Genomic DNA, 25,833 nt, shown 5'->3' on the forward strand with positions numbered 1-25,833 from the left:
CTCCATGCCTCAAGAATCCAAATGGACAGAAAGCATTTTATTTCCTACAAAGCCTAATACATGAGTTCATTGATCAAACTAAAGCTGTAGCTGTGCTACGGTGACACAGTGGGCTGTTTCTGTGATAAATGGCAGTTAAAGTTCTATAACTAGGAACACCAACCAGTATCCCCCACCAATTAATATTTGCCATAAAGTTGACTAACAGTGCTGGATAACCTGGGGGTTGAGTTTTTATGAACTACAGAGAAGGGGATGTATGGCATGTGGCTGCTCTGGTAATTGTCTTCTCTCTCAGTATCAAGTTCATTTGGGTCTCATGTGCACAGACAGTTCATTTCTCTCTATCACGGTCGCCTCCATCTACATTTAGTTTGTAGTCAAATTTGCTGTAGCAATGCAGAAGTGGCAGGCAGCTTTATAAATGACATGACAGAAATTGCAGAGTACTCATTCATCAGACTCTGTTCCATATTTTATGCGATTGAGCTATGCCAGTTAGTCCTTTGCCTTTCCCAGGCTTGAAATAATAGCATACTTTCTCCCTCTGAATTGCTACTGAGTATTGAACATGTTTAGATTTGATTAAAAATCTAGACGTTAACAACTGATTTAAGAAGAGCTATTTCTCTTCCAGAGCTTGCTTCTGCAAGGTGCTAAGCACTTGCAACCCTGATCAAGCAAAATCCTGAAGCATGTGAGCTGTTCTATTGTGCTTGTTTTGTAGGATGACTCACATTCCTGGTTAAACAAATACTTGGCTGGACCAGGGTTTAGAATGCTCAGAGCCTAGCAGGATTGAGCCCCATAGGATATTCTTTATCTATATATCCATAAATGCAAAAAAACGCTGCTTTAGGCACCTGTCCCAAAAGTTACATGAAAACAATCAAGCAAAAGTCCATTCCCTAGTGAGGTGAGGACACATTTAAAGACACAGTCCCTTCTCCAATGGGTGTCCCACAAAAATTAAAATAAGACCAACATACCCATCTTAGACAAAAACGGGAGTGGGGGAGCAGGCCTGGGAGGACCAAGTTGACAGTAAGATGACCTCATGGCTACTCAGGGAAGTAGGTGCTCATCTTGGCCCAGATTTCCTACTCCTTCAGAAATAACCTCTGGGGACTGCCCCTAAAGTTGGTCAGTCTCCAGGCAACCACCAAGATCTTGGCGCATTCAGTTTGAAGCCAAGGTAATTGTTCAGAGGCTCTGTGACCGCATTCACTCTCTTATCCTAGTGGCTTTGGTCCCTTGCAGTGCAGCTGTCTCTGGACCTCCTCCTCCCACTCGTTCACCCAGTTCCTGTATTGCCTGTCTAATAATGTCTGCTGGGCATGAGTATTTTTCCAGAGCCCTACCTCTGCCTGCCCACTCCTTCCCTGCACCAGCCCACCCTGTATACATCCCCTCTAGGCCTGCATAGCATTTAATTCCCAGAATGCATTGTATGGGATCTGGGGAAGATGGGAGTGACCCTGCTGTAGAGGTTGCTGAGCCCCAATTCCACACTTGGAGGGTCATGTCCATAGACAGATCGGGTGGTGGTGGTGGGCTGACTTCTGGCATGCTGATAAGAAGAATATAAATATATGGTCCGACAAAGGAAATGGGATTCAATACCAGTTGATGCATCACCAAAATAAGTGAATTTATTCCGATTGCTATGCACAAAGAACCCAAAACTTGATTTCCAGTTAAGTTTACTGTGATATCCTTGAGAAAAATCTTTTGCTTGTGATCTGAGCAAACTCCTAGACTCAGTTAAGGTGGATGGACTCCAGGATGCTATTTTTACACTTTTTTCTTCAGAGTATTACTGCACTTTAGCTTTCAGAATGCAAAATTAAATGAATGATGAATAGATTAAGGGATTTTCCACCATCTATTGAACTATTATAAACAGCAGATGTTGGACATTGTTCTAGACTGGAAGGCTTAAGGCTCTCTCTATTTATTTGGGTTTTCTGAGAGATGTAGCAAATCAAATTTCTAATGAATTTACTGAAAAAGAAATGCTCCAAACCCCCCCAAACTTGACTGTCCCAAGAAAAGGACAACTTAATTGTAGAGAGAAAATGATTTGTCAGATGTCAACTCAATACAATATATTAATGGTACTCGACCAAGAGAAAGCACTAGCAGAGAACATAGACTCGCAGACCATACAGAAGGTTCTTCCTCTTTTTCACACTATGGGAATTTTGGCATGTCATTTGGGGTTGGGGTAGGGTGACGGAAGGTAGAATGATCCATGAAATATCAATGCTTTATTTATGACCACGTCAAATTAACTTTTTTGTGCATGAATTGACTTTTGATTACAGTAGAGAAACCTAGATCTGATTTTTTTAAAAGTAATGGGCAAAAATGATTGTGTAAATGTTTGAGAAATTACTGTAATTGAACGTGCAAGTGGCATAATTGCATATGCAAGTGAATGATTATTTTCACACTATCCAAGTTGTGCATGCAATTATTGTAATTGTCTGTGTCAGTTAGGCATGCAAGTGTGTGTGTGTGTGTGTGTGTGTGTGTGTGTATTTTATATATATATATTTATTTAAATCAGGGCATACGAGTGTGTCTATTGTTTGAGAGAGAGCATGTCATTCTATTTCCTAAAAACAAGATATTTTTGTGGCTGCTGTTCATACTTCCCATATTGTATCTACACTGTTAGCAATAAAAATCAGAGGTTTCTCATAACAACCACGGCAGTGAAAATGTTACATCTGAACAATAGTGTATTTTACTTTATCGGGGAAAATAAACACTTACTAAATCATGATACGACTCTAATTTGAGTTCTAATAGTTTCAAAATGATCTACAATATGAACGACATTTTATCAGGTACTAATACTTTGCAAAGGGATCTCATCAAGCATTTTTTTAAATACGTCTGTTACTAACAGTAACCGTGTAGGGCTAATAATATCTTTTCACCATGTATTTGTTCAAATTTCTTGGCAAAGTGATCACATTAGAGCATCAAGAGATATGGTCCAGGGTCAAATATAATACCCATTCATGTATGTTAGCATGTAGTCCACAGTATTTTGAAACCAAAAGAGCTATATTTTGTGTTACAGACTACTTAAAAATTTAACATGTTTCTGTTGTATGTGTTTAGATGATTCACTCAATTTCTAATAGTGGGATAATAGCTCTTTTTTTTACAGTGTTACCAGTGGAAGACATTAGCATTGTGTTTCAATATTGTCAGTATTTCAGAGGGATTTGTGGAGCTGGACTAAAGAAAAATGACACTGGTGCATTTATTTATTACCTTTAGTACTTCAGAGCAGGAGTACTTAAAGACCCATACCACCTAATAAGAGGGGACTTTTAGAATTGATGTAGCAAATAAAATGCTAAATGGGAATATCATTGTTATTAAAATGCACTAACACTATTAAAATGCAATAAATATACTTAGCCTCTCAGCTGTGCGCTTACAACTCCACCTAATGTTTGAAGAGGCCAAGCAGGTCACTCATTTACATGACAAATAGAAGATCTCCTACCAAGAACAGAAATGTGTAGTTTTATACAACAGAATTGCCATGGAAACTGAAAGTAAATCAAAAACTAAATGGGCCATTAAGCTCATGGTGCTTCAAAGTGGAAATCCAGAGGAATCATGCAACTGCTTATCCACCGCTGGAGATGGAGATGCAGTAGGAGCAGTCTACACTTCAACTGCATGTGAGGTCCTCAAAAGCCTATTTCTCTGCCTGTCCGGCTGCTTTAGTGTACCTCAGGCTGTCTGCTTAGCTTATGTGTTATCCCAGTTTAGCCAGTTTATATGTGCAGTTGTGGGTTTATTCATGAACACCAAGCCGTGTGACTCTTATGCTAGCCTTTGAGAATGTGGTCATAGACTCTTTACTGGCGGGGTTATGTTGTTTGTGTTGTGTTGGGACAGAGTGTTGATAATGGGACATCAAATACCTGGAGAGAATCTCTCTCTCAAATTAACTCTTTGTTGTCAGACATGTTTTTCCAAGTCCATCCTTCCCTAAAGTTCAAGTTTCATTAAAATTCTAGACCAAGATTTTCAAAAGTAGGAATAAAAAGTTAGACTGCTAAATAAATTATTCAATTTTCAAATGCTGAATAATCGCTCCGTAGCGATTCCATGGATGCCATTTCCTACATTCAAAACAATAAAATAGTATCGATAAAGTAGTTGATTCTCCAGAGATATATGCGTGTGGCCTACTTTATGCATTGTGCATCAGATTAAGCACATGCTTTAGTCTTTGAAGAGTTGGAACCCAGTTAGGGAACTAAAAAAGGAATCCCTAAATCCTATTTTCGTCGGTTCCCAAATCCTCGTTACTGAAAATTCCAACCTCAATATCTTGGTGAAGACCTAGGATCAAATTTTCAGTGCTGTCCACTAATTTTGGGTACATAGGCACTGACTCTGTGGTTGCTCTGAGTCTGAAGCACCATGGGAAAAAAAAGGGTGCTCAGCAGCCCTGCCGATCAGCTCCTTCCCCTCCCTATGTCTTCTGCCCACTGGTAATCAGCTGCTAGCGGTGTGTGGAAGGTTCTGGGGTGGGAGGAGGAGCCAGGGAAGGAACGGGTGGTGGCACAGGGTGGGAGGGAGAAGGGGTGGGAAGAGGCAGAGCGGGGGGTCAGGGCTTAGGGGAAGGGGTGGAGTGGGGGTGGGGCCTGGGACAGAACAGGAATCTAGCACCCCCGGGAACTCAGGAAGTTGACGCCTATGTTTGGATGCCTCAGACTTTGGGTGTTGCATGATTGTAAATGTAAATTTGTTACCTGTTGCAGGGAATCACACCTAATTATAAAACCTTTTTGCATGTTCTCATGCAATCTGTTAAAAATTGATATGAAATTTTCTGACTGAGAGCATTCCGTATATTTAAATAAATTCAGTATTTAAAATAGAAGGGTGCAACCCTGTACTCAAGTCAGTGGCAGAGAATCAGTTGACTTCAGTGGATGTAGGATTGGGCCTCCAAAAGTTCTATTCTTTCTCTCTCTCTTTTTTTTTTAAATCCAGATTTATGAACCAGACCCCGGATATAGGTATGCCCTAAATAGTAGATAATGGTGTTCTCTTGAGGCTTCTGATCTAATTTTGTAAAAAAATACTGTTTATTGAGTTAAGAATAGTGTAAAAAAACAAACAAAAAAACCCGTCAGCTTTATTCCCCTGTAAATGAGATCCAAAGCATACAAATAAAGTGCTTTGTTACAGGCTCCTCTTTTTGCCTCCCCTCTTATTAAGCAAAAGTAACATGCTAGCTGTGCTGCACACTCTCATTAACGAAACGTTGGATTCCCCTGTGGTTCCTGTGTTGTTCATCACTTTTACCTTGTGCTTTTAAGCCTGAATGTACTGTATGATGGGATTGACAGTAAAAAATGCAATCCAATTTTGTAGGGTGGGTCTAGTGAACAATAGACAAAATTCTGTGAACCTTCCTTTACAGTATTTTGCTATTTTATAATATCTATTGTACATATAATTTATAATTCTCTCCCTTTCTCTCGGGGTTAATTATTGGTTTCTTGCCAAAGTATCTGACCTTCTTTCCTTTGGTTACAAGTGGTTCCCATTATATTCTGCACAGAAATGTCACCAAGATTTAATCCATTCTCCAAATGCTATCCTGTCAATTCTAGCTGCAAATCCAGCAGCAAGGTCACCTTCCACCTTGGGGGCTGAATGCTGCTTTCAGATCAGTGCATTTTGGGGGGGGGGGGCAGGATCAAGCTCTTCCTTTCTAACGTCTGAAGGGAAAATAAGTGGTGCTTCTCCCTGACTATGTACAATAGTGTGGTACAGAAACATCAATTTTCATATATCTTGAAAAGGAGCCAGAGGCTATAGAAGTCAGCCCCTTCAAAAAAGCTTGTTAGGTTAAGAGAACTTAAAGTATTCTTTGGCCTAAAGGAAAACTAATTTAAAATCTGCAGGTCATATTCTCAGCCAGTGTAAATAGATGTAGCTCCACCGAAGTCTACAGGACTCAACAGATTTGTACCAGTTGAACATCCGGTCCTATATTATAGGTTGGGAGTCCCAATAAGGTTAAATACATTTCCAACAGCATCCTGGGCAGAAGGATGGGCAGAAGGCAAAAGGAAGCAAGAAAAGTAAACACTTGTTTATGCATTCATGACAGGACAAATAATTTGTGAGCTATTTTTTATTTTATTTTTATTTTTGATGGTGTTGGGTAACCTGTGGTTTGCTATGCATTATGGGTTCCCCTCTGTGCCTGATCCACAGGTGATCTGAGTCTGCTATAGCTCTCAACCATGAGGCTGATTCCTTTAGCTTATGTTTTAGAGACTTCTGTTCTCAGCTCAGGATGTCTTAAGTCCGAATGCACGTGATGGCAAGGATGATGGTTGTTACAGTTGCTCTTTTGGGAGCGGAGGGAGAAAAAGGACAGTTTCTATCCTATAATATATCCCTTGAATCTTAGTGAATTTCCCTGGGCCTGCGGGTGTCTTTACACAGATTTATCCAGAGCCTTCAATGTACTTTGAAACCATATCTGAGGCAATCCATTAGACCAATATAAGATGTCTAATGTAGTCATCCAATTATTCTAATGATAAAGGGACTTCAATAAACTGTCTTTGCTATATTGCTTGTGATGCACTACACTGCCAGCCTGGAAAGTTTGGGAAAAGCTTGAACTTGTATATAGTGAACTCAAATGATGATAAGACCACTCACTGAGGGACCTCTTGACCCCGGGGCTAGCCAGCAATAAATAGTGCCTGATTCTCCTTTGCCCTACATCTTGCATAGTCGTTGACACCAGTATAAAGTATGTACAAAATGCTACCAAGTCAGAAAGAACTCTATGCTCACTCTTCAGGGGCGTAAATGACTATGCAGATGCAGGGCAACTCAGAATAAAGCTTTTACTTTTGTTATAATTGCCTTAAGTGACTTCCTTTAACTAAATTTGTGTATTAAGTGCATTAAAATTAGAGTTTAACTAGCATTTTAAAATGTTTTTATTTCAGCTTATAGTCCTCACCGCTCCTGATTGGAGTATTATTTGGGCATCATATCCAATAGTCCATTACAGCAGTAGGGCTTGCACTGAAACCAAAAGACCTCTTCAGCAGAAAAGTATAGGTAGAGGGGGTAGGGGGAGGAAAAGGCCTTGGTTGTTCCCTCTAGAATATTCATCTTGACTGAACTCCTTTCTCTATTTTACATTATATTAAAATAATATCTTTTTATCATATGAGGGCTCTTATTTGGAACATTACCTAAAAACGTAATAAGTAAGGCTCAATTTGCATCATTTTATTTTGCTGAAAGTAAGACTGTAACCTTGACGTTTTTGAAGCTGTGCTTCTATTAGCAACCTAATCATTAATTCAGAAACCATGTTGCTTTCAAGCATATGAATCCTATTGTTTATATATCTAGATACATGGTGGTGCATAACAGTCTAAACGAACTTGGCAGTTTTGAATTACAGTATTAGTCTGGCAAATGATCTACATTTATCACCTCCAGCTCACTTGATTCTAACAGCAGGAAACATGGAGTACTCTTGAGGTCTCTTCATATATTGCCCAAAATATAAGCAATTTATTTAATGAGTTTTAAGTAGCATGTGTCATTTGGCTGATTAGTGCTCACCTACAAAGAATTTCCTTATTAGTATTTTGCTTGTTTCTTGGTAGATACAGTGACTAAATAAAAAATACAAGAGGCTTCCAAAATTCAAGTCTATATTACACTGTCAAATGGAAAAGCCTGTCAGATGTTATGGAAATATTTTTCTTTCCATTGTTTCCCAGACTGATTTCGTTCCTCACATACCTGAAGCCACATACAATTATTATGGTTATTACAATAGGACAAGCACAACAAAAAAAAAACAAAACAAAAAACACAAAACCAAAAAACCAAACCCCAAGAATTTTGGAAGTGATATAAACCATCATACTATAAGGCTAAAACTATTGGAATAGGAGGAACAAAAGGAATTGCTACATTAGATGTGACACAAAGTCCATTGTGCCCACTATCCTGTCTTCAGCAGTGGTCAGCACCAGATGCTCCTGAGGAAGGTGTAAGAACCGTGCAGTAGGGGGATTTGGGATAATCTGCTTCCCCACATTATGCTTCACCTTGGTCTCTGGTAGTTAAAGATTGGTGTAAACCCTAAAGCATGAGGTATAAGATCAGTTCAAAAATGTTCTTAGCATTTATTATGACAACTCTGGATATTCTTGATATCCATATAAATGTCCAATTCCTATTTTTCAATCTTGCTAAGTCTTGGTCTCAATAATTTGCTGTGACAAAAAGTTCCACAGACTAATTACAAATTGTGTTGAAAAAGTATTTCATTTTATCAGTTTTGAATTTCCCACCTTGTAAGTAACTTTCCCTGAGGACAGGCTATCCCATTATTTCATTCTGCAGGATTTCTTGCACCTTTCTCTGAAGCATATGGTACTGGCCACTCTCAGTGGCAGGATACTGGACTACATGGACTGGACTTCAGGTCTGATGTATTTGGGCAATTCCTGTGTTTCCAAAATAATACAATAATGAAAACAAAGATGCACTGAATTACAGAGATTCATCACCACTGCCTCTCCCTGGGGTTTTCCGCTGTATGTTCTAATGAAGGCTGAATAAGAGGAAGCCCCTGGGGTCAGGGACTGTCTTTTTGTTCTGTGTGCATACAGCGCAGTGAGGTCCTGGTCCACGGCTATAGGTCCGAGGCACTTCAGTAATACAAATAATTAATAATAATGAGCATAGCCCAACCATCGTAGTCTAGATTGGCCACTCCAATTTTGGGGGCGGCACTAAGCAGTTCTGGGTTTTCCATGCAGAGTGAGCATTGAGCCAAATGGAGGTGGTAACTTGGGTCTTATTGACATAAGCTGATGCAATGCAGAGAGAATTGAGCTCTGAGAGCTTACTTTTGGTCTCGTTTATTCAGAGCTGCATCTGGAATAATTCAAGTATCCTCTAGTGTAACTGAGACCAGAATCTGACTCTTAATTGTCTTTGTTTAAAAGTATATTATGAAATGTGGACTGCATCCTCAGCTCACATACATCATTGCAATTGCTTTGACTTCAGTTGAGCTATAGTAGCAGTTTATACCAGCTGAAGACCTGGCCCAATATATAGACTCTGAAGAGTCCCTTCTCAAGCTTTAAGTTTCATATTGTGCCTTTTATTCTGTTTGGCCTTAGAGGATTTCATATTTGTGTGAGTGCAGCAGCAGCCATCTGTGAGTCATGCATACGTCACAATTTTTGAGCTGAAGGGGAGTCAAGAAAGTTACAAATTCCTCAATGTATTAATGCCAAGGTATTGATTGTTACTCTGTCGGACACTAGAAATGTGTAAAAATGGATTTGAGAGCGAGCCAATAAAAAGGGGCTTTTCAAGTCATTGCTTTGACATTTTACTTAGTACACATCATTTATCTGTGTGTCATTTGAAAATGTGTCCACAAAAGTATTACACATAACAAGATGACTATTTGAAAGGTCCTACTCTATTTAATTTGGTGTACATTAATATAATACAGAATTTTTTTCAACAAACACTAATTTTAGACTGGAACTTGATCTTTGGAAAATATTGTGTCTTATGTAATTGACTAGTTGGAGTTGTGATCAAGCCCACTGAAATATAGAAAATGACATTATTTATCAAATAAATTTACAATATAAAATGCAAGGAGAGGCAACATCTCTTCCTTTTATCATCCTGATTCCTTTAAATTTCTGTTTGTTTGGTTCCAAATAATGATGGCAGAGTCCACAAAGCTCAGAATGTAACTTTGGTTCACATTAACTCCCAAAGGTTTGGATACTTACCAAGGCTTTGTGAGTCTATCACACATCCGCCATAGTTGGTTGTTCTAGGATACAGTAACATCTGTTTTATAGACCCATGATACTTCCAGTGATGAAAGTCTTTGAGTCAGGAATATAGATTTGTATCTTCCCTGCACATCTGGTACAGCAAGTGAGCAACGTCTCTCTCAAAGTTAACTGTCCAAAGTTAACAGATCACCTAGGGGTAACATGGCATTGCAAACTTGCATACATACAGTATGTAAGCAGAATTTTTTTTCACAGTACCTGTGAAAGCATGTTGATCAAACTTCTAAAGATGACTTATATGCCACTTCATGTCAGCAGCACAGGTCATTAAATAGTATGTGGAATATATTGTCATGCATCAAGTGGGTGGTTGTTCATGCAATATAAATGTTACATCATATTTGTATTATGTTCCAAACAACATCCACTTATAGCTGACTCTCTTTGTACAGTATCGTAATAAAGTACTTTTAGAATCTAATACAGTAGAAACTCTGTTATGAACGCCTTGGAAATAGAGGTTGTTCGTAACTCTGAACAAAACATTATAGTTCTTTCAAAAGTTTTCAACTGAATATTAACATTATACAGCTTTGAAACTTTACTATGCAGAAGAAAAATGCTGCTTTCCCTTTGTTGTTTTTAGTAGTTTTCATTTTACACAGTACTGTACTGTGTTTGCTTTTTTTTTCCTGCTTGATTGCATATTTCCACTTCCAAACGAAGTGTGTGATTGACTGGTCAGTTCGTAACTCTGATGTTCATAACTCTGAAGTTCTACAGTACTGCTAATGCATATGGCAGAGCATATGGCATAACAGCATATGCATAACAGCATATGGCAGAGTTCCACAAGCATGGCCCCCTTACTGCAGTATAGTTAAGGCAACTGTATTGACCCATTAAGTCACATGCAATGTTGTGTATGTACAGTGAGAAAGTGCTGATGCCACCGTATGAAAATAAGCTTTCCTTTTGTGGCTTGATCCCATCATTTTACTCAGGCAAAACTCTCACTGATAACTATTTTTATATTAATATGACTGGCAGCTACTATATTTAGTATTTTCCTTGTCTGGATCTCTTGGTAATTTTTCTGTCCTTCATATATGTTTAAATGGTTGGCCCACACAGATGGAATTTGCTGAGCTTCACAATTTGACCTACTGTACAATTCTTAGCATCTGGAAACCAAGGTTCTTCAGGATCTAAATTGCCCTCTGTTTGCATTGTTCTTGGGGAAAATAAAAACCAAGTTAGGGATGTGCCTTCCTCCAATACATAGGGTTTTGTTCATGAGCTTATGTCAACCTTACTCAAGCTGCCTAATAGCTGTAAATTGAGACAGAATTCTTACAAGGATAGAAATGTCCAATATTACTAGGTTCCAATCAAGCCAGAAATATTGTACCATATCAACAACTTTTTTTCTCCGTTTTTTGGCTCTTCTAGTACCAGCTGGAGGTCAGAAGTACATGAAAGGCTGAAACAGAATTGTTCTCGGTATTATCTGCATTCAGGTTTGATTTTAATTTGAGTCTAGAAGTTCAGGTCAGGCCTTATTTTAGCCAAAACATTTCTGCCATTCCTAAACAAAATAACCAAAACCATAATCCAGCAAGGCACTTAAGAATAACTTGACGCTGATCCACTGACTTCAATTATTGTAACTTCGCACATGCTTTAATGATTTCGTGGACCAGAGCCAAATAAGTTTGAGGCTTACTGCACCATGATGTATTGGTTCTAATAAAAGGGTGACACAGAGAAGAGCTGGTAGAAGGCTACTAGGCTTTATTTATGGGAACCAATGACCTGACGTGAGTTAGGGTTACAAAAACATTAATACCCTGTCTCATGGCAGAGATCAGTACCCCTGACTATATTGGCTATTAAACTGGGTATGCAGTGGTATCAAACTTGCTGATCCTGGATCTGTGTATATTCCTGCTGATAGCATTACATTCCTAGTGCACAGCAAGATTATAAATAAAAGAAACCACACTAGGTTCAAAACTTCTGTCACTAAATGAGGTAAAAGGGTTTTTACCATAGAAAAACGTAAAATAAATGAGGATTTTAGAGATTCTCAGATGACAAATACTGAAGAGGAAAAATTAGAAGCAGGTGACAATATTCCTTTAAAATATATAATGTGGTCTAGGTAGATGAATTGGGAAGCTGTTGAATTCAGTGTTTGTTTTCCCTTTGATGGAACAAGTGATGCAAAAATAATATATTGGTTCTGAAGAAATATTGCTCATGCAGGTTCCTGTAACTCTATCTCTATTTCAATAGGATGCTAAACTTTACAACACAATAACCTTGTGTGCATCCAAGGTGCTGCCTTCTGCACAAAATATAATCTCATTTAGAAGTACCTGTTTTATAGCATTGAATTGAAAGAGTAATTTAATATGGAACTGTCATTCCATTCACTGCCATTCACAGTTTCATAAAGGTCTCAACTCATCAAATATCTGCTGCACATTGAAGAGCAGATTCTGTGTTTCCCGTGTCTCTCTAGATTATTGTTTACCTGACTTGTTGCTTGTTTATGTAGAAATCTGGTATGGCTTAAGATGCAGGCTGGATTGGGCTCTGCATTTTTAGAGGGCATCATGACTTTGGAAGCAATTTCATGACAGAAAGAAATTGTCCACTATGAAAGATCCACACTCTCACATTGCACAAGCTCATCTCCAGCGCTAGGGCAACAAGAATAGACCATGTGGCCTAAATACACTGTGCTCTAGGCCATGTCCCAAGAATCATGGGTTGGGGGAGAAGCCAGCTACCTTAAAAGACTCGTTTCCCATTTTAGCACTGATCCCCCATCACTTGATGTGTCAGGGTTACAATTGCGGGAATAGAGAAGAAGAAAAAGGAGGCTAAACTTTTTTGATTGGCAGAATGGGGGTGGGGGTCAAAATTTTTTCAATGCATGCAGCAGTACAGTTAGGGTCATCCACAACCACTAATGTGCATTATTTGTACTCTTATAGGATTGTATGTTACTAAACTGTTTTCTATAATTTTAGGATAAAGTCCATTTTATTTTATTACTGAGAGCTGAAAATTCTCTCCCACTATCCCCTAGCTATTCTGCCAGAGGCAAAGCTTTTCTTCCTCTAAAATGTAGAGGCAGCAATATTAAAAGTATTCATTTCCCAAATACACAGAGGTGTTTACAACTCAAATATGTGAAATACACTTTATCCATTTTAGAATAAGCATTACATTTTAAAAAGAGGAAGCATAATTACGACACTAAGTACTCACTGAAGCAGAACTATTTCTCTGTGTTATTCAGTTTAACAGTATAGTTAGTTATTGTGCAGTGATGATATCACTACATCACAGAACTCACACAACTGTCACTTTTTAGAAATTAATATGCCAGTATTCAAATTTTATTTTGACCAGCTACATTTGTAACCACCAAAAAGAGGCTCCTTGGATTAAAACAAATTCCCCATATAGTGGCAGCCATCTGAAAGAAATGGGGGAGGAAACCCCTGTTTGTTTGGTTTTTTTTCAAAGCAGGCAAGAGCCAAACTGATAAGTAGTCAACTATTTAAAGCTACACTCCTGATTGCACTCCTACCAAAACCAATGAAACCTTTTACTATGTTCCTCACTGTAAGCAAGATTCAGGTAAAAATATAACCCTGATTCAGTAAGTTACTTCAGCACATGCTGAACTTTAATCAACTGATTGCTACCCACATGCTTAAAATTAGGCACATACTTCAATTCCATAATAAATTGGGACCCACATTTACATTTTGCTGTTAATCCAAAAGGCTGAGCTATTGGTTAAGTGTTAGAAGACAGTTTTGTTTGAATAAACTTTTTTAGTTTTTATTCAGTAATTAACAGACATTACTTTCAGAAGCTTTTCAAGAAGAATGAGCACAGTTTTTCTTGGTTTTCATTATTTTTGTTGTTGGTGTTGGTAAAGGACCCTTTGAAAGAGTAAGTGAATTGTTGCATTGAGAAGAACAGCAAACAGCTATTTGCTAGAGATTTAAATTCTGGAAATCAAGGCTGTATACTGTAAAGAACACTTGAGATAAATCCTTTATCTGTCCATTAGACTCACTTTGCTCATTCCCACAGCGTGTTTCTGATTGCTTCCTGGGGAAACCCTGCTAAACACTTTAGCTGAGTCCTGTCTCTGAAGCAGTCAGCTAAGCAGTAGCAGTATTGGGAAAAGGTTTTACTTTTCTTTGAAATGAGGGAGTGAATAGGAGAATCAGTACTCTCTTTTTACAAATAGTCACTGGAGTTTACAATAGGTGAGATGAAGAGAGATTTTGGAAGACAGGATGGGAACACAAATGAAAACCAGGAGGTTTATTACTGTCCCATTATGGGGACTTTAAAAAAAAACAATTAGCCTTCACAATATGCAAGAACTTTAAGCATAAAAAGGAGAAAGGTATTGTCTGAAATTTATCCCCAGAAGTCACTAATAAATCCTGATCATGAACCAACTCTGTAGGTTGGGTAGTCAGGAGTTTTATTAAACCCTCCTGCATTTTAGGTGCTCAAATGCACTTGTTCTCCTTTGACTTTCCTTAAAATTCTCACAGCAACTAAGAGCACTGTATTCTGGAGATCAGTGATTGTGCTTGGGCTGTTCATCCATACCCTTTGGGATTCCTCCAAGTGCTCAATGGCATTGTCTTTATTTCAGTTCTCCATAATTGTTCCACTTTGTGGCAGAGTTCTTCTTACTTTGCTATCTTGTTTTTTATTTTTTTTTAAAAGCTTCTGTTTGCTTGGTATGGCAATATCAATTAACATGGTATGATGGAGTCTGCAGACCTTCTATTAAGGGTAAAGGAATGGTAGAGCAGTATTGGGCCAAGAAGGCCCTGCCCCTCAGCAGCTGCAGAGCATGTTCCAAATGGAGGTCTGACGTAAGAGGATCTAACAGTCAAATTGGGGTGTGGGAGAGAGTGTGACTGTCTGTAGGAAGGCAGCTAGGCTTTAGATTTTGGGACGGTGATCTATAGGGGATGGGCCTGGAATGTAGCGAAGACCTGACTGGGATGCCAGAGGCGTGATCCTTTTTCTCCCACCTTCTCTCTGAAACTGGACATTGAAAGTGAGCTGGGAGGCCCCAGCTAGTTATCTGAATTGTTGAGACTGGGAGAGCAGCCCTTTGCTGAGAGGAAAACAGAGTGCCAGGATCATGCCCCAAACTGAAAGAAGAATGGGAAGGTAGGAAGAGGCCTAGGGGAGGCTGGCCTGATATATCAGCTAACAGGGCACTGACACTCTCCTCACCTCTTCCCCCTTGAGCCCTGGGCTGGGCCCTGGTGGAGAATGAGGACCTGGGTCCCCCTATCCTTTCCTCCTCCTCCTCCTCTGGCCAACTGGAAGACTGTCCAGCAAGGCCGTCCCAAGACTCTAGAAGGCTCCTGAGCTACAGCCTGCCAGCCCCCAGGTGAACCCCACTACACATGGTCCTGTCATCTTTTCTACAACATCTATCTCCAGCCCGTTTGCCTGGACTGTTTGGTCTGTGGTGATTTGCAGACCCCATAAAATCTTAGCCACTTGGTCCTCTTGAGAGCTTTCAATTAGGTGGTCATAATCCTGCATAGTTTGTTTGTTTAATTCTGTATGTGCCAGAGAGGCTCCAATGCAGACAATTGGTGACCTCATTGTGTCTGTTCATATATTCTCTCCCAGCCAGGCTCCTGCAGGCGCTCAGTACATGCTCCACTGTCTCCTCCTTTTTGGAACATATTCTGTAGTTCAGAGAGGAGTTCTGTTGGTCATTTTTTCTTTAGAAAGTAATTAAGCCTTAAGGACTGCTCTAGTGCAGACATAATGAGGCACGCTGTCTCTCTTTTGAGGTACCCTTCTACAAGTCAGGTGTTTAACCTTTGATCACTAATGGGCTTGATCTCTCTCTCTCCACCACTGTCCATGCATTGATTTCTGTGTAAATCTTTCAAGTTTTTCTTTGACTATTTGCTTTATGCTTTCTTTTTTTTTTTTTGCTTTCTTGGGTTGGGATGCATGTTCAGCCATTGTTTATCACAACCAGAAGATATCTTACTCTGGCTCTTACTCCCTGTGGCAGGGTGTACCAGGTCCAGAGGCTCCCTGGTGGAGGACTTGTGGCCCTGCATCATCCTGCCCAAGAATATAGCAGAGGGAAGTCCTCCAGGCAGCGTAGAGTGGCCGCAGAGGAGCGGCCAATCAGAGGGGCTGATGGAGCAGCCAATCTGGGGCCAGAAAAGCCCTATATAAGACAAGCAGCAGAGCAGAGTTCAATTGCTGTGTGGAGTTTGAGGAGTGAAGACTGGGTGCTGACTGGCTGGAAGAGTGGCAGTACCATGGACAGCTCACTGCGGAGCATTCACTGCAAACAGGACTGAAGCCCAGGGAAGGCTCCTGAAGACCAGGTGCCTGGCTGGCAGGAAGAGCAGCAGGACCAGCAGAAGGTCAGTGTGGGTTGAAGCCCCCAGGGACTGAGCACAGAACCTGGCTGGGCCAGCAAGGTATTGAGGTGGGCCCCTCTGGTTTGGTTGGAGACTGCACCCCGAGAGGCCTACTGCAACACCACCAACTGTGGGTACTGCTTAACCATTGTCTGGGTGGTTGAAGAAGGCAGTGCCTCTGCGAGAAGTCTTAGCGCTACGGCCTCATACCAGGGCCATCATAAGAACTTGGACTGTATACACTGGAAGGGGTTACAGAATATGTGGCTTGGCCAGGAGGCTGAGTCACTGAAGACTCGCCAAAAGAACCATCAGCTGGGGGGGTGCTTGCGAGAGGCAGGTGCCATCCCAATATAAGAATTAAACCCAAAAGTAGGCTTACACCCAACCAACCAAAGGAGGCTACCCATGAGAGGTGGGTGCCACCCCAAAAGAAGACTGTAATTGCAGGTATATCGGCCAGAGAAAAGGGGGCACTTGCAAGAGATGGATGCTGACCCCTGTATATTTTGATGTTAGTCATCATTGTCAATTACTTCCTCTATGGATAGCAGAACTTTTCCTCCAATGCACTGTCGAATATACATCCTGTCCTCATTTTGAAAGATATTCATTATGCTGTTTGTTATCTTGAACTTTCTTGTGTGGATTTCAGTTTTTTCTTCTCTTTTTTTCGCTCTGGCAGTGTACCATATGATTGCTACTGCCCATATATTAATGGTTTGGAACAATTTCTTTGAGTTGAGTTCTGTTCTTAAGGTTGTTCTTATTAATCTGTAATATTCTTTCCTCATTTCTCCTTTGAGTTCCTTATGTTGTTGTTCTAACGTTTCCCTGATTCCATGTCCTTTGTAGGATTCATGCTGAGAGACCACTTGGATAGTACCTTGGTTAAGTTGTATGCCATCTGTTTATATCCATTTGTCCCTCTTAACAGATATCAACACACATTTAGCCTATCCTAGCCAAGACAACCCACAGCATTATATCTTCACCATCAATCTCCATATCCCCTTTTGTCACCATTCAGGTAGTTTCAGATTTTCCACGTATAAATGGTTAACTGCTTGTTGCGCTCTCCTGATCTGGTATCTACAATTTACCTCACGAAGCCTCCATGTCAGTGACAGCATCACTACCATGAACAGCACTGTTGATAAGGAATCTCCTTGAAAGATTCCTGTTTTAATTTGTATCTCTGTGACAGTCTCTTTAAGGTAGAGTCAACTGTTCTGCTTAACCATTGATTATTGCAGAAAGGAAATGATCTTTGGATGTGCATTTTTAGTGTTTTGTGCATCCACAAATGTGGGAGGCTGTCGTATGCTTTTTGATAGTCATCCACACCATCTCTAAATTCTTGTTTTTTTTATCTTCTGCAATCCTCCAGTTCAGCCGAAGTGGTCTTTTGTCCCACTTGTGTTTTACTGTACAGTCTCTTTTGCTCATGAGGCAACATTCCTTTGAGCTAGCGCTATCCAGAACTTCTTGGAAAGAAATGACATTAGAAGTTTCCATATGGTTGGTAAAAATATGATCAGTCTTTAACTCACAGGATCACTTCAGCCTTCTCTATTATTCTTATTCTTATTATTTTTCTTATGACAGTTTTCCCTGTCACCATCCATCTTGAATATCCATTCTTGAAACATTTAGTAAGTTCTTCAAGTAATCAGTGATGGAGAGTTGTTAGGTGTTTCATCTATGCAACCTATTTTGTCTGGGTTCTTTTTCCATTTTTCATTCCTCTCAGTAACTCATCTCTTCCTTTGATATTCCTGTGAATTCCTCTATTGTGTGGCTTTTAAAAACTTTTTTAGTTTAAATTATTTATTTATTATTAGAACTGTCACTTTTGATTGTGGCATCCAAGCTTGAAATAGACATGGTTTAAAATAGTGATGAAGTATACTTCTTGTCTTTTCCATGTAAAGTGGCATACAAATTTGTGCCAGCCCAGACTGGTTTTTGATGATGTAGCTAGAAATGTTCATTCCTGAGACATTACACGATGGTGGTACGTTACTACATAGATCAAATCATGATCATACTGTCCATTGTGAACCATATGTGGGACCAAAATAAGATGAACTCCAGCCTTTTCACTGGATGGAATGGAAATACCTTGAAATGGCCAGCTCTTGCAATATTTTGCCCCCTACATGGCCATCAGGAATTAAATACCTGTTTAGCTACAGATGATGTAGCATCCCTGTTGTAGTTATAAGGTATTGCATGTGAGGCTGTCTATAAGGCCACTGTGTCACAGTTCACATTCACTATCTCCTTACTCCTCCTTATTTACATAGCTGAGATCATGCACTTTGCCTCTGTGGCTGAAGAGGGGACAAATATTGGTTGGTCGAGGACTAAATCTGTGGCATGTTTTTTCCCTTTCCCTAGATTCCATGGAAGCTGCTGTGTTCAGAGCAGAATCCATGGCTAGGGAAGTGGTGAGGCATCAGTACTGACTTTTCTGTGTGGTGCCCTCTTTGTGCTATGGAAACCACAATTCCTTCCTGAGTGGAACTTTTGGGGACCATGGCAAGAACAAGAGCTCCTCTGCCAGAGAGGGGCTGTGAAAGTACAGGGTAAACAGTGAGGCTGCTGTTTACTTAGGTCTAACTAACTTAGGTCCTGACTATTATCTATGCAGAAGGACTTTCCAGCTCCTTCTGTGTAGGCAACAGTGAGGACCTAAATTACTTCAACTATAAATTTAAGCTCATGCTAGGGACCAGGTTCCCATAACTCCCATTGAAGGTGTGCATGTCTTGTGTCTGAGCTCTCTGCATATGGGTGTATTTCACACTATGCAAATTAGTCAGCCATATGCTGTGTGTGCTAGCTACCAGATGTGTGAATTAGTGTGACTGTATTAGAAATAAAGCTATTTGTATGCAAATAACTCTCAGAGGAATTTCTCCTTATTAGACGATGGAGGAGATCATCTGAAAAAAGATGTGGTATGCTTCATCTCTGGTTTAGCAAATTTGTCTTGTTTCAACAGCATTCTAACAACAAGACCAACTGAATAATGCAAAAAGAAAGCACAGGAGACATATGGTTTATGACACTTATGTTACCTTTACTGTGCAAGGTGGGTGTGAAATTTTTTATGGCGAGACAAAAAGATGATGTGCAATTAACTATAAACTCATGCAGCAGGTTTATCTTATGCTCAGCTCATCGATCTGCAGCTATCTCCAGGGGACTCATGAGTTTCATAAAGAAAACCATTTGCAAGCCAGCAGACCAAAACAGATCATTTTCAGCTCCAAATTCACTCAAGGTTTCTCCCTAGTTTTTCTTTATTTTTAAGATTAATGGATACTGCATGCACACAGTAATAAAAGATGGTCAGATTATCTTTATTACTTCTGGTGGGCCTGTATATTGAAGTATATCTCGTTAGGAACCCAAATCTGCAACACCACTGCATATGAGCACACAAATAATTCCAATAAACTCAATGGAGTAAAGTGGAAAATGCCATATGTAACTTCATTTGATTTTTTTTCAACTGCCTAATTTTGATGATGACCCTGATAAATTAGGCTCAGACTGGACCTTGTGGTTAAAGCACTAGACTGGTACTCAAGAGATTGAAGTTCAGTTTCCAACACATCCACAGATTCTGTGTGAAATCCTGGATGAGCCCCCCACTTGTAATGCATGATGCAGTAGAGGCTCATGCACTAAGTTCCAGAGGTCCCCGGTTTGATCCAGCCCACCTATGACTGGGCTCTATCGGCATTACAAGTGGGGGGCTCGTCCAGGATTTCAATTGGAAAGACTCTGAAGCTCGAGACGCACTTCCTCAGCTAGGAAAAGTATGTAACTCGCATACCTTCTGGGTGTTTTGTCCCATCTAGTGGCACCAAGACCACTTAAAGAGAGAGTGATAAAATGAGTCTGCTCTACAGCCTTAGCTAACAGATTCTCTGTGTGACCTTCAGTAAGTCACTTGATCTCTTTGTGCCTCAGTTCCTGATCTGTAAAATGGGGATAGTTCTACTTTGTCTTGTCTAGTTAAAGAGCAGATTCTTTGGGATGAAGACAGTCTCTGAAGATGCCTGATACAAATATGCACCAATCTCACTGGAGTACTGTAGGTACTTATACAATATAAATACTGATTGGTAATGGAATGCTAAGCTTTTCAGCCCAGGGTTACTTGGCCTTGTCCCATTCAGATCAGAAGTGACTGACTGAGTCTTCGGTGGCCCACATGAAGTGAGCTGATGGTCTTAATTAGGATCCCAAAATTCTGGAGTATCTGTACTATGTAAACAAATAAAGAATATGAAAATGTATACTTATATGGCAGCGTGTTGCAGCTCTAGCGGGTAGGTTGTTTTCCTTTGCTGTTCAATTTTTGCTCCATGTGCAATTTTATTCCTCAAGGTGGTTCCCTAGGAGGTAAAGCCTAGATCCTACAAAACTACTTAGGCACCTAACTCCCACTTTAGGTGCCAAAGTCCAAAATTTAGGTACCACTGAGATCACTAAACTCCCAGCTCAGCTGCCTCCTACCACGGGAGGTGTCCAAAATCCCTTGGCACCTAAACTTTTGCTGTAAAAATCCATCTGTCATTGGGCTAAGTATTAAACTGAAGTGCAGGTCTTCAGTCAAATTAACAGGCTGGTGTGTAGTCTGTCTCTCTGGAGGCAGTGAACCTAACTTTGGTTAGGGGAAGATCTTGCAGGGGAGATGGTTTTGGGGAGACTCAGGACTAGAAGTGATGTTGGTATCACCCTGCAAGGAGTAACCGAGGTTGGGGGAAACCAGCGTGAGGCCATTGTGCTCGTGTGCAGGCTGCTGGTGTTAGGGCTCTGAGTCAAAGCAGCACAGCAGAGAAGCACCCAGGGCAGGCAGTGATATAACCCCTTTCTTATCTGGGTAAAACTCCAAAGCATCACAAGATGCCTGGCAGCCAACTCACACTTGAGCCCCAGCAGGATCCTCAAAGCTGGTGACTCCAGATGGTTTCCCACCTATCTTGCCTGTGGGCCCAATCCAATCGGTGTTATCAAAGTATGCCTGATTAGACATTCTCACTTGTGCATTGTCCCAATGTATATTTACTTGTACACAGTGGAATGACTTCAGTGGAGGCGGAGAAAGAGAGACCAACATCACAATATCGCAGATCTGAGTTGTTAGGGCACTCACCTGAGTGATGAGACACCGATGTTCAAACTCCTTCTCCTCCTCTGGGAGTGGGAGTAATTGAACTGAGCTCTCCCATGTTCTGGGTGAGTGTCCTCACCACTGGGTCAAAGGTTACAAAGGAGGCCTTTTCCTCCTTCTCCTCTGGCTGTTTCATGTGGAGTTCATTGTGCACCACCACTGTTCTTGCTAGAAACAGTTTAGCATCTGACCCCCAGAGAAAAGTCCCAGCTGTGAATTTCCAGTTACTTCCTCCCAGCCTGGATTTAATTGCCTAACTCATGAGAGATGAGGCTTAAGACATCTCTCCACTCAGCATGTGCTGTTGACTAGGTTAGGTAAATTCTCACCTACAGCATTGGCTTTTTTGGATCCCATTGTTCGTTAGTTGCCTCTCTCTCCCCATGGGCAGTGATAGGGCAGGCAGTCCTCACCATCCTATTTTCTGTCCTGTGTATAAATGAAGGCTGCTTGCACTGTCACTTCCCGTGTTATCAATGAACTTTCTGATGTAAATCCACAAAGGGACTTGAGTGTTGCAACAGTGAGCAGTGTAACACCTGACTTTAGGCACCCTGTCACCCAGAGGAATCTACAAACCCTGTTCCATATGCAATTCATGGCAGGGAGAGGGGCACCTACTAATGGGATGATCCATTAATGCTGGTGCCATCTATTTAAGTCTTTTCACCAGCACTAGAATTCTCTTTTTAAAACAAACACACAAGCTGGCTGTCAACATAGTAAGCAGGGTTCTGGCATTTAGATTTTGTCTTCTGGATCATTATTAGAGGTTTTATAAAAATAAATCACTTCAAACAGAGTAGAAGTGGCCTAAGATTTAGAACACCTGATAAGTTGTTTGGAGGCTTTAAACTCCGTCAAAATGGATGCTTTTTGTTATGTCATTGCATTGTGTTAGTGTTTTAAGTGCCCCAATCATAGTTCCATGTTGTACATACTGTCCAAACACTTAAGAAAATTATCTTAAGAGGAGTTTAGACCAAACCAGTTTAGTTCAGTCTACTACTTTCCTATGACTAGTTAGTTATGCCTTTTTTAAATCCCAGGCCTCTTTCCAGTAAAAATTGAGCGTGATGTAGTCATGCTGCTGTCTTCCAAAAGGCAAGCAGAACTCATTACTATACATTTACAGAATCTGTAGCAATAGACTTGCTCATAACTGCTGTCTCAAAACTAGAAATGTCCCCGAGACCTGGACTGGTGGGCTGCAGCTGACGGAGCCACAAGGAATCACCCATGCTGAGGAGCCTGTTGCTCGATGGACTACATGTCTGGAAGTGCAATAGGAAGTGACCCAGGGAGAGTGCACAAGTGGTACTTCCCACCCAAGTGAGGTCAGCGTATTTCGGTAGGAGTCCCCGATGACCTAATGATGGACCATTCCTCCACTGTCAGGGCCCTGGGTTGAGGCCTGGTGGGGTTGGGTGCGACCAGGCCTCCATCCCCTAGTGGCAGCCCCTTCCTTCTCCCTGGGTACTGGCCATTGGGCCACAAGGCCCTACGTCTAGGGGCTGCTATATTGACTCTAGCCATTGATTTGCACTGTCCTATACCCGAAGGCTGTTATATTGACACTGGTCCTTGAGTGTCACCGCCCCGTGCATAGGGGCTGTGATATTGACTCTGGCCATCAGGCCGCAATACACCACACGAGGGCTTATATAGACCCTGGCCATTAGGCCATTGCCCTGCTCCTGAGGGAGGTTATACTGACTCTGGGCACTAGGCCACGCTGCCCTGAATGCCAGGGCTGCTCACCATCTCCAGTCTCTGGGTCATGCCGCTTTTGGCCTAAGGAGTGTCAGGAAGACTGTGACAGCGGTGGTAATCTCAACTCTACCCCGCCCCAAAAAGGGGACAGGATGTGTATAGCCCTCAACAGTGCTCCAGAATAACCCTTGAGAATTCTCACCTAATCCTACTTCACCATTTATCAGACATGGGTTTCTCGTAACTAGCCACCTTCATTGTATCAGATAGCCGCTCCTCCAATTTACTGTAGCAAATGGCTCATTGACATTTCATGCTAGCATGATACCACATAGTCTCATCACCCTGACGAGCTGCTCTCATGGCTTTTTCTGGATTTTTATTGTGAAAAGTACCTTGACTTTGATAGCAATAGCAGTGTCAATTAATGGGATGGGAACCAAAACTACAAAATTTGGACCTTTTGCACATTTCACACATGGCTGGAAAACTAACTGCAGCCCCAAACTATCTGAGTGAGATACAAGTTCTCATTTTCTTCCTGATTCAAATCCCCATGAAGTCAACCCAAGGATCCCCCTTGATTTATATGGGCTTTGGATCAGACCTATTTGGTTCTGCTTGTAAAAACTAGAGCTTCAGAGCAAGTTCTCTCTCCAGTCTACATGGCAGACCTAATCTGCTCTCTTAAGGGTGCCTCCTTGGCCAATAGTCAATAAAATCGTGGTTTTGTCAGGGAATAGTGCAAGTCCTATATCTATCTTCAGCATTTTCCTAAGAGGGTGGATTGAGTGGTGGATGAGTGGATTAAAAAGGGAGAATGTGATTTATTGTAGGTTATTTCTTTTTGTGACTTATCCATTTAAATGTTGTATGTATTGTATGTTTAAATGTATGTTTAGTAAAATTATAAAGGATCAAAACATTAGCTATACACTTGACTAAATGAAAAAACCCAAATGATTATGGATGCAGAAATAGATTTATTTTTCTATTAAATTTTTTCTTTTTCTGCAAGGGGGGATGGTATGGAAGACATGAATTTGGGGTTAAAATCCTTGCTGCAATGAAGTCGGTGACAGTTTGGCCATTAATTGCAGTGGGTTAGGCATTTCACCCTTGATGGAGCAGTAGAGCAGTTTACATTTTTATTCTACCAAACTTTTTATTAGCTTTATCAGTGTATGACCTAGTCTTAGCCCTTCTTTCTATTTGTAAAATAAAGAAACATATAATCTGAGGGTTTTGCTGACAATTTAATTCATCCCTATGACCCCCCCCCCCTTGACTTCTTTTTCTGTAATCAAGTGGGAGGAATTATGAAAATCCTATGGTATGCTCAGATTTAGAGACCGAAGAGATTGGAATATGCACGGAACTTAGACTTCCCCTCTCTCTCTTATTTTCAAAAATCTATTTCTTTGTTTTATCAAAGTCTCTACAAGCTTTAAAACCCAGATCAAGTTTAATCATGGTCAACAAAGGGCGGGAGGGGAGAAAGCTGCTCTCTTACCTGCATATACTTTCACCTTGGTAGCCCTTGTTAACTTTATCCTTGAAGGTCTTCTGTTGGAGATGTCTGCCTACTGCTGTAACTGTAAAAATTATAAAGTCCTGAAGATGTTGTTCATGCAAAGCTCCCTTTGAATTTAAGCAACTAGATGAGGAATGTAGCAGATGGACTGGAAAATGGAATTATCATATCCCTGGAAGATAATTTTTTCACCGATTTAGAATGAGTTAGCTATGTTCAGTGAGAGTTGAGTATTTCAAATGGTTGAAGTCAATAGGCCAATTTCTAATGTGCTTTTCAGTGTGAGTAAAAATATCAAAATCTAGCCCTAAAATTAAAAAGCTTAGTGTAGTGTGTTGCTATATGTAATTTCAAATCCAAGCTATGCAAGTATGAACATGTTACAGTTAATGATTCAACACCATGCCTTTCCTCTATCCCTCTGTTTTATTTAGATAATGAGGAACTGTTCCCTACTGTGGAGGTTCATCTTATATTTGTTGCTCTCAAATGATGACCAGGACATTTGTTGTTTGCCACATGCTCCCAGAGTTTGTCTTCTGGTCCGTTTCATTGACGAAAAATAAAATGCAAAATGCACAAATATGAGTGTGGCATTTTCACATATTGCATGCATAGTTGTTTGATTAGATAGCATTAATGCTAACATTCAAGTTAATATTTCATTATTCATAAAGCAATAGTAATTGTACATGTATAAAAACAGACATACATGATGGCACAGAGCCTAGGAAGTTGGGCCTCACTTCACAAAGTGACTCAGGTGTTGCACCCATGAACAATGCAATGCCTAACTTTTAGGCATCCTACTGCCTAGTTGAATCCACAAGTAGGTAGCCAAGCTGCCTATACATTGCAGAGGAGAGGGAGGCACTGTGATGAATTCCCTGCCTAGGTTGCCACCTGGAACTTGGATACCAGTAAGCCCTCTGCCGCACCAGCCTGGGCTCCTCTCACTGTGCTGCTGTGACAAGCTGAAGACCCGCTCCTGATCCTACACTTCCATCAGCATTCACACAGATAGGGATACACCCAACTGCAGTTACATGC

The 25,833-nt window shown here is 40.7% G+C and overlaps 1 long non-coding RNA gene across 6 annotated transcripts in view; it reads left to right on the forward strand.

The window, feature by feature from the left end:
* Positions 1–25,327, forward strand: part of LOC122461070 — a 114,263-nt gene extending 88,936 nt beyond the window's left edge. For 3 of the 6 annotated variants that reach the window (XR_006282775.1, XR_006282778.1, XR_006282779.1), the window contains one exon: positions 15,982–19,971. This is a non-coding gene — a long non-coding RNA (uncharacterized LOC122461070). Of the gene's footprint in view, positions 1–3,184; positions 3,275–10,133; positions 10,213–15,981; positions 19,972–22,716 lie in introns of those variants that run through there. The other 3 variants (XR_006282776.1, XR_006282780.1, XR_006282777.1) reach the window with 2 other exon arrangements.
* The last annotated feature ends 506 nt before the right edge of the window (positions 25,328–25,833 follow it).

This window comes from Dermochelys coriacea, chromosome 7, assembly GCF_009764565.3.
Source record: "Dermochelys coriacea isolate rDerCor1 chromosome 7, rDerCor1.pri.v4, whole genome shotgun sequence".
Taxonomy (NCBI): domain Eukaryota; kingdom Metazoa; phylum Chordata; order Testudines; family Dermochelyidae; genus Dermochelys; species Dermochelys coriacea.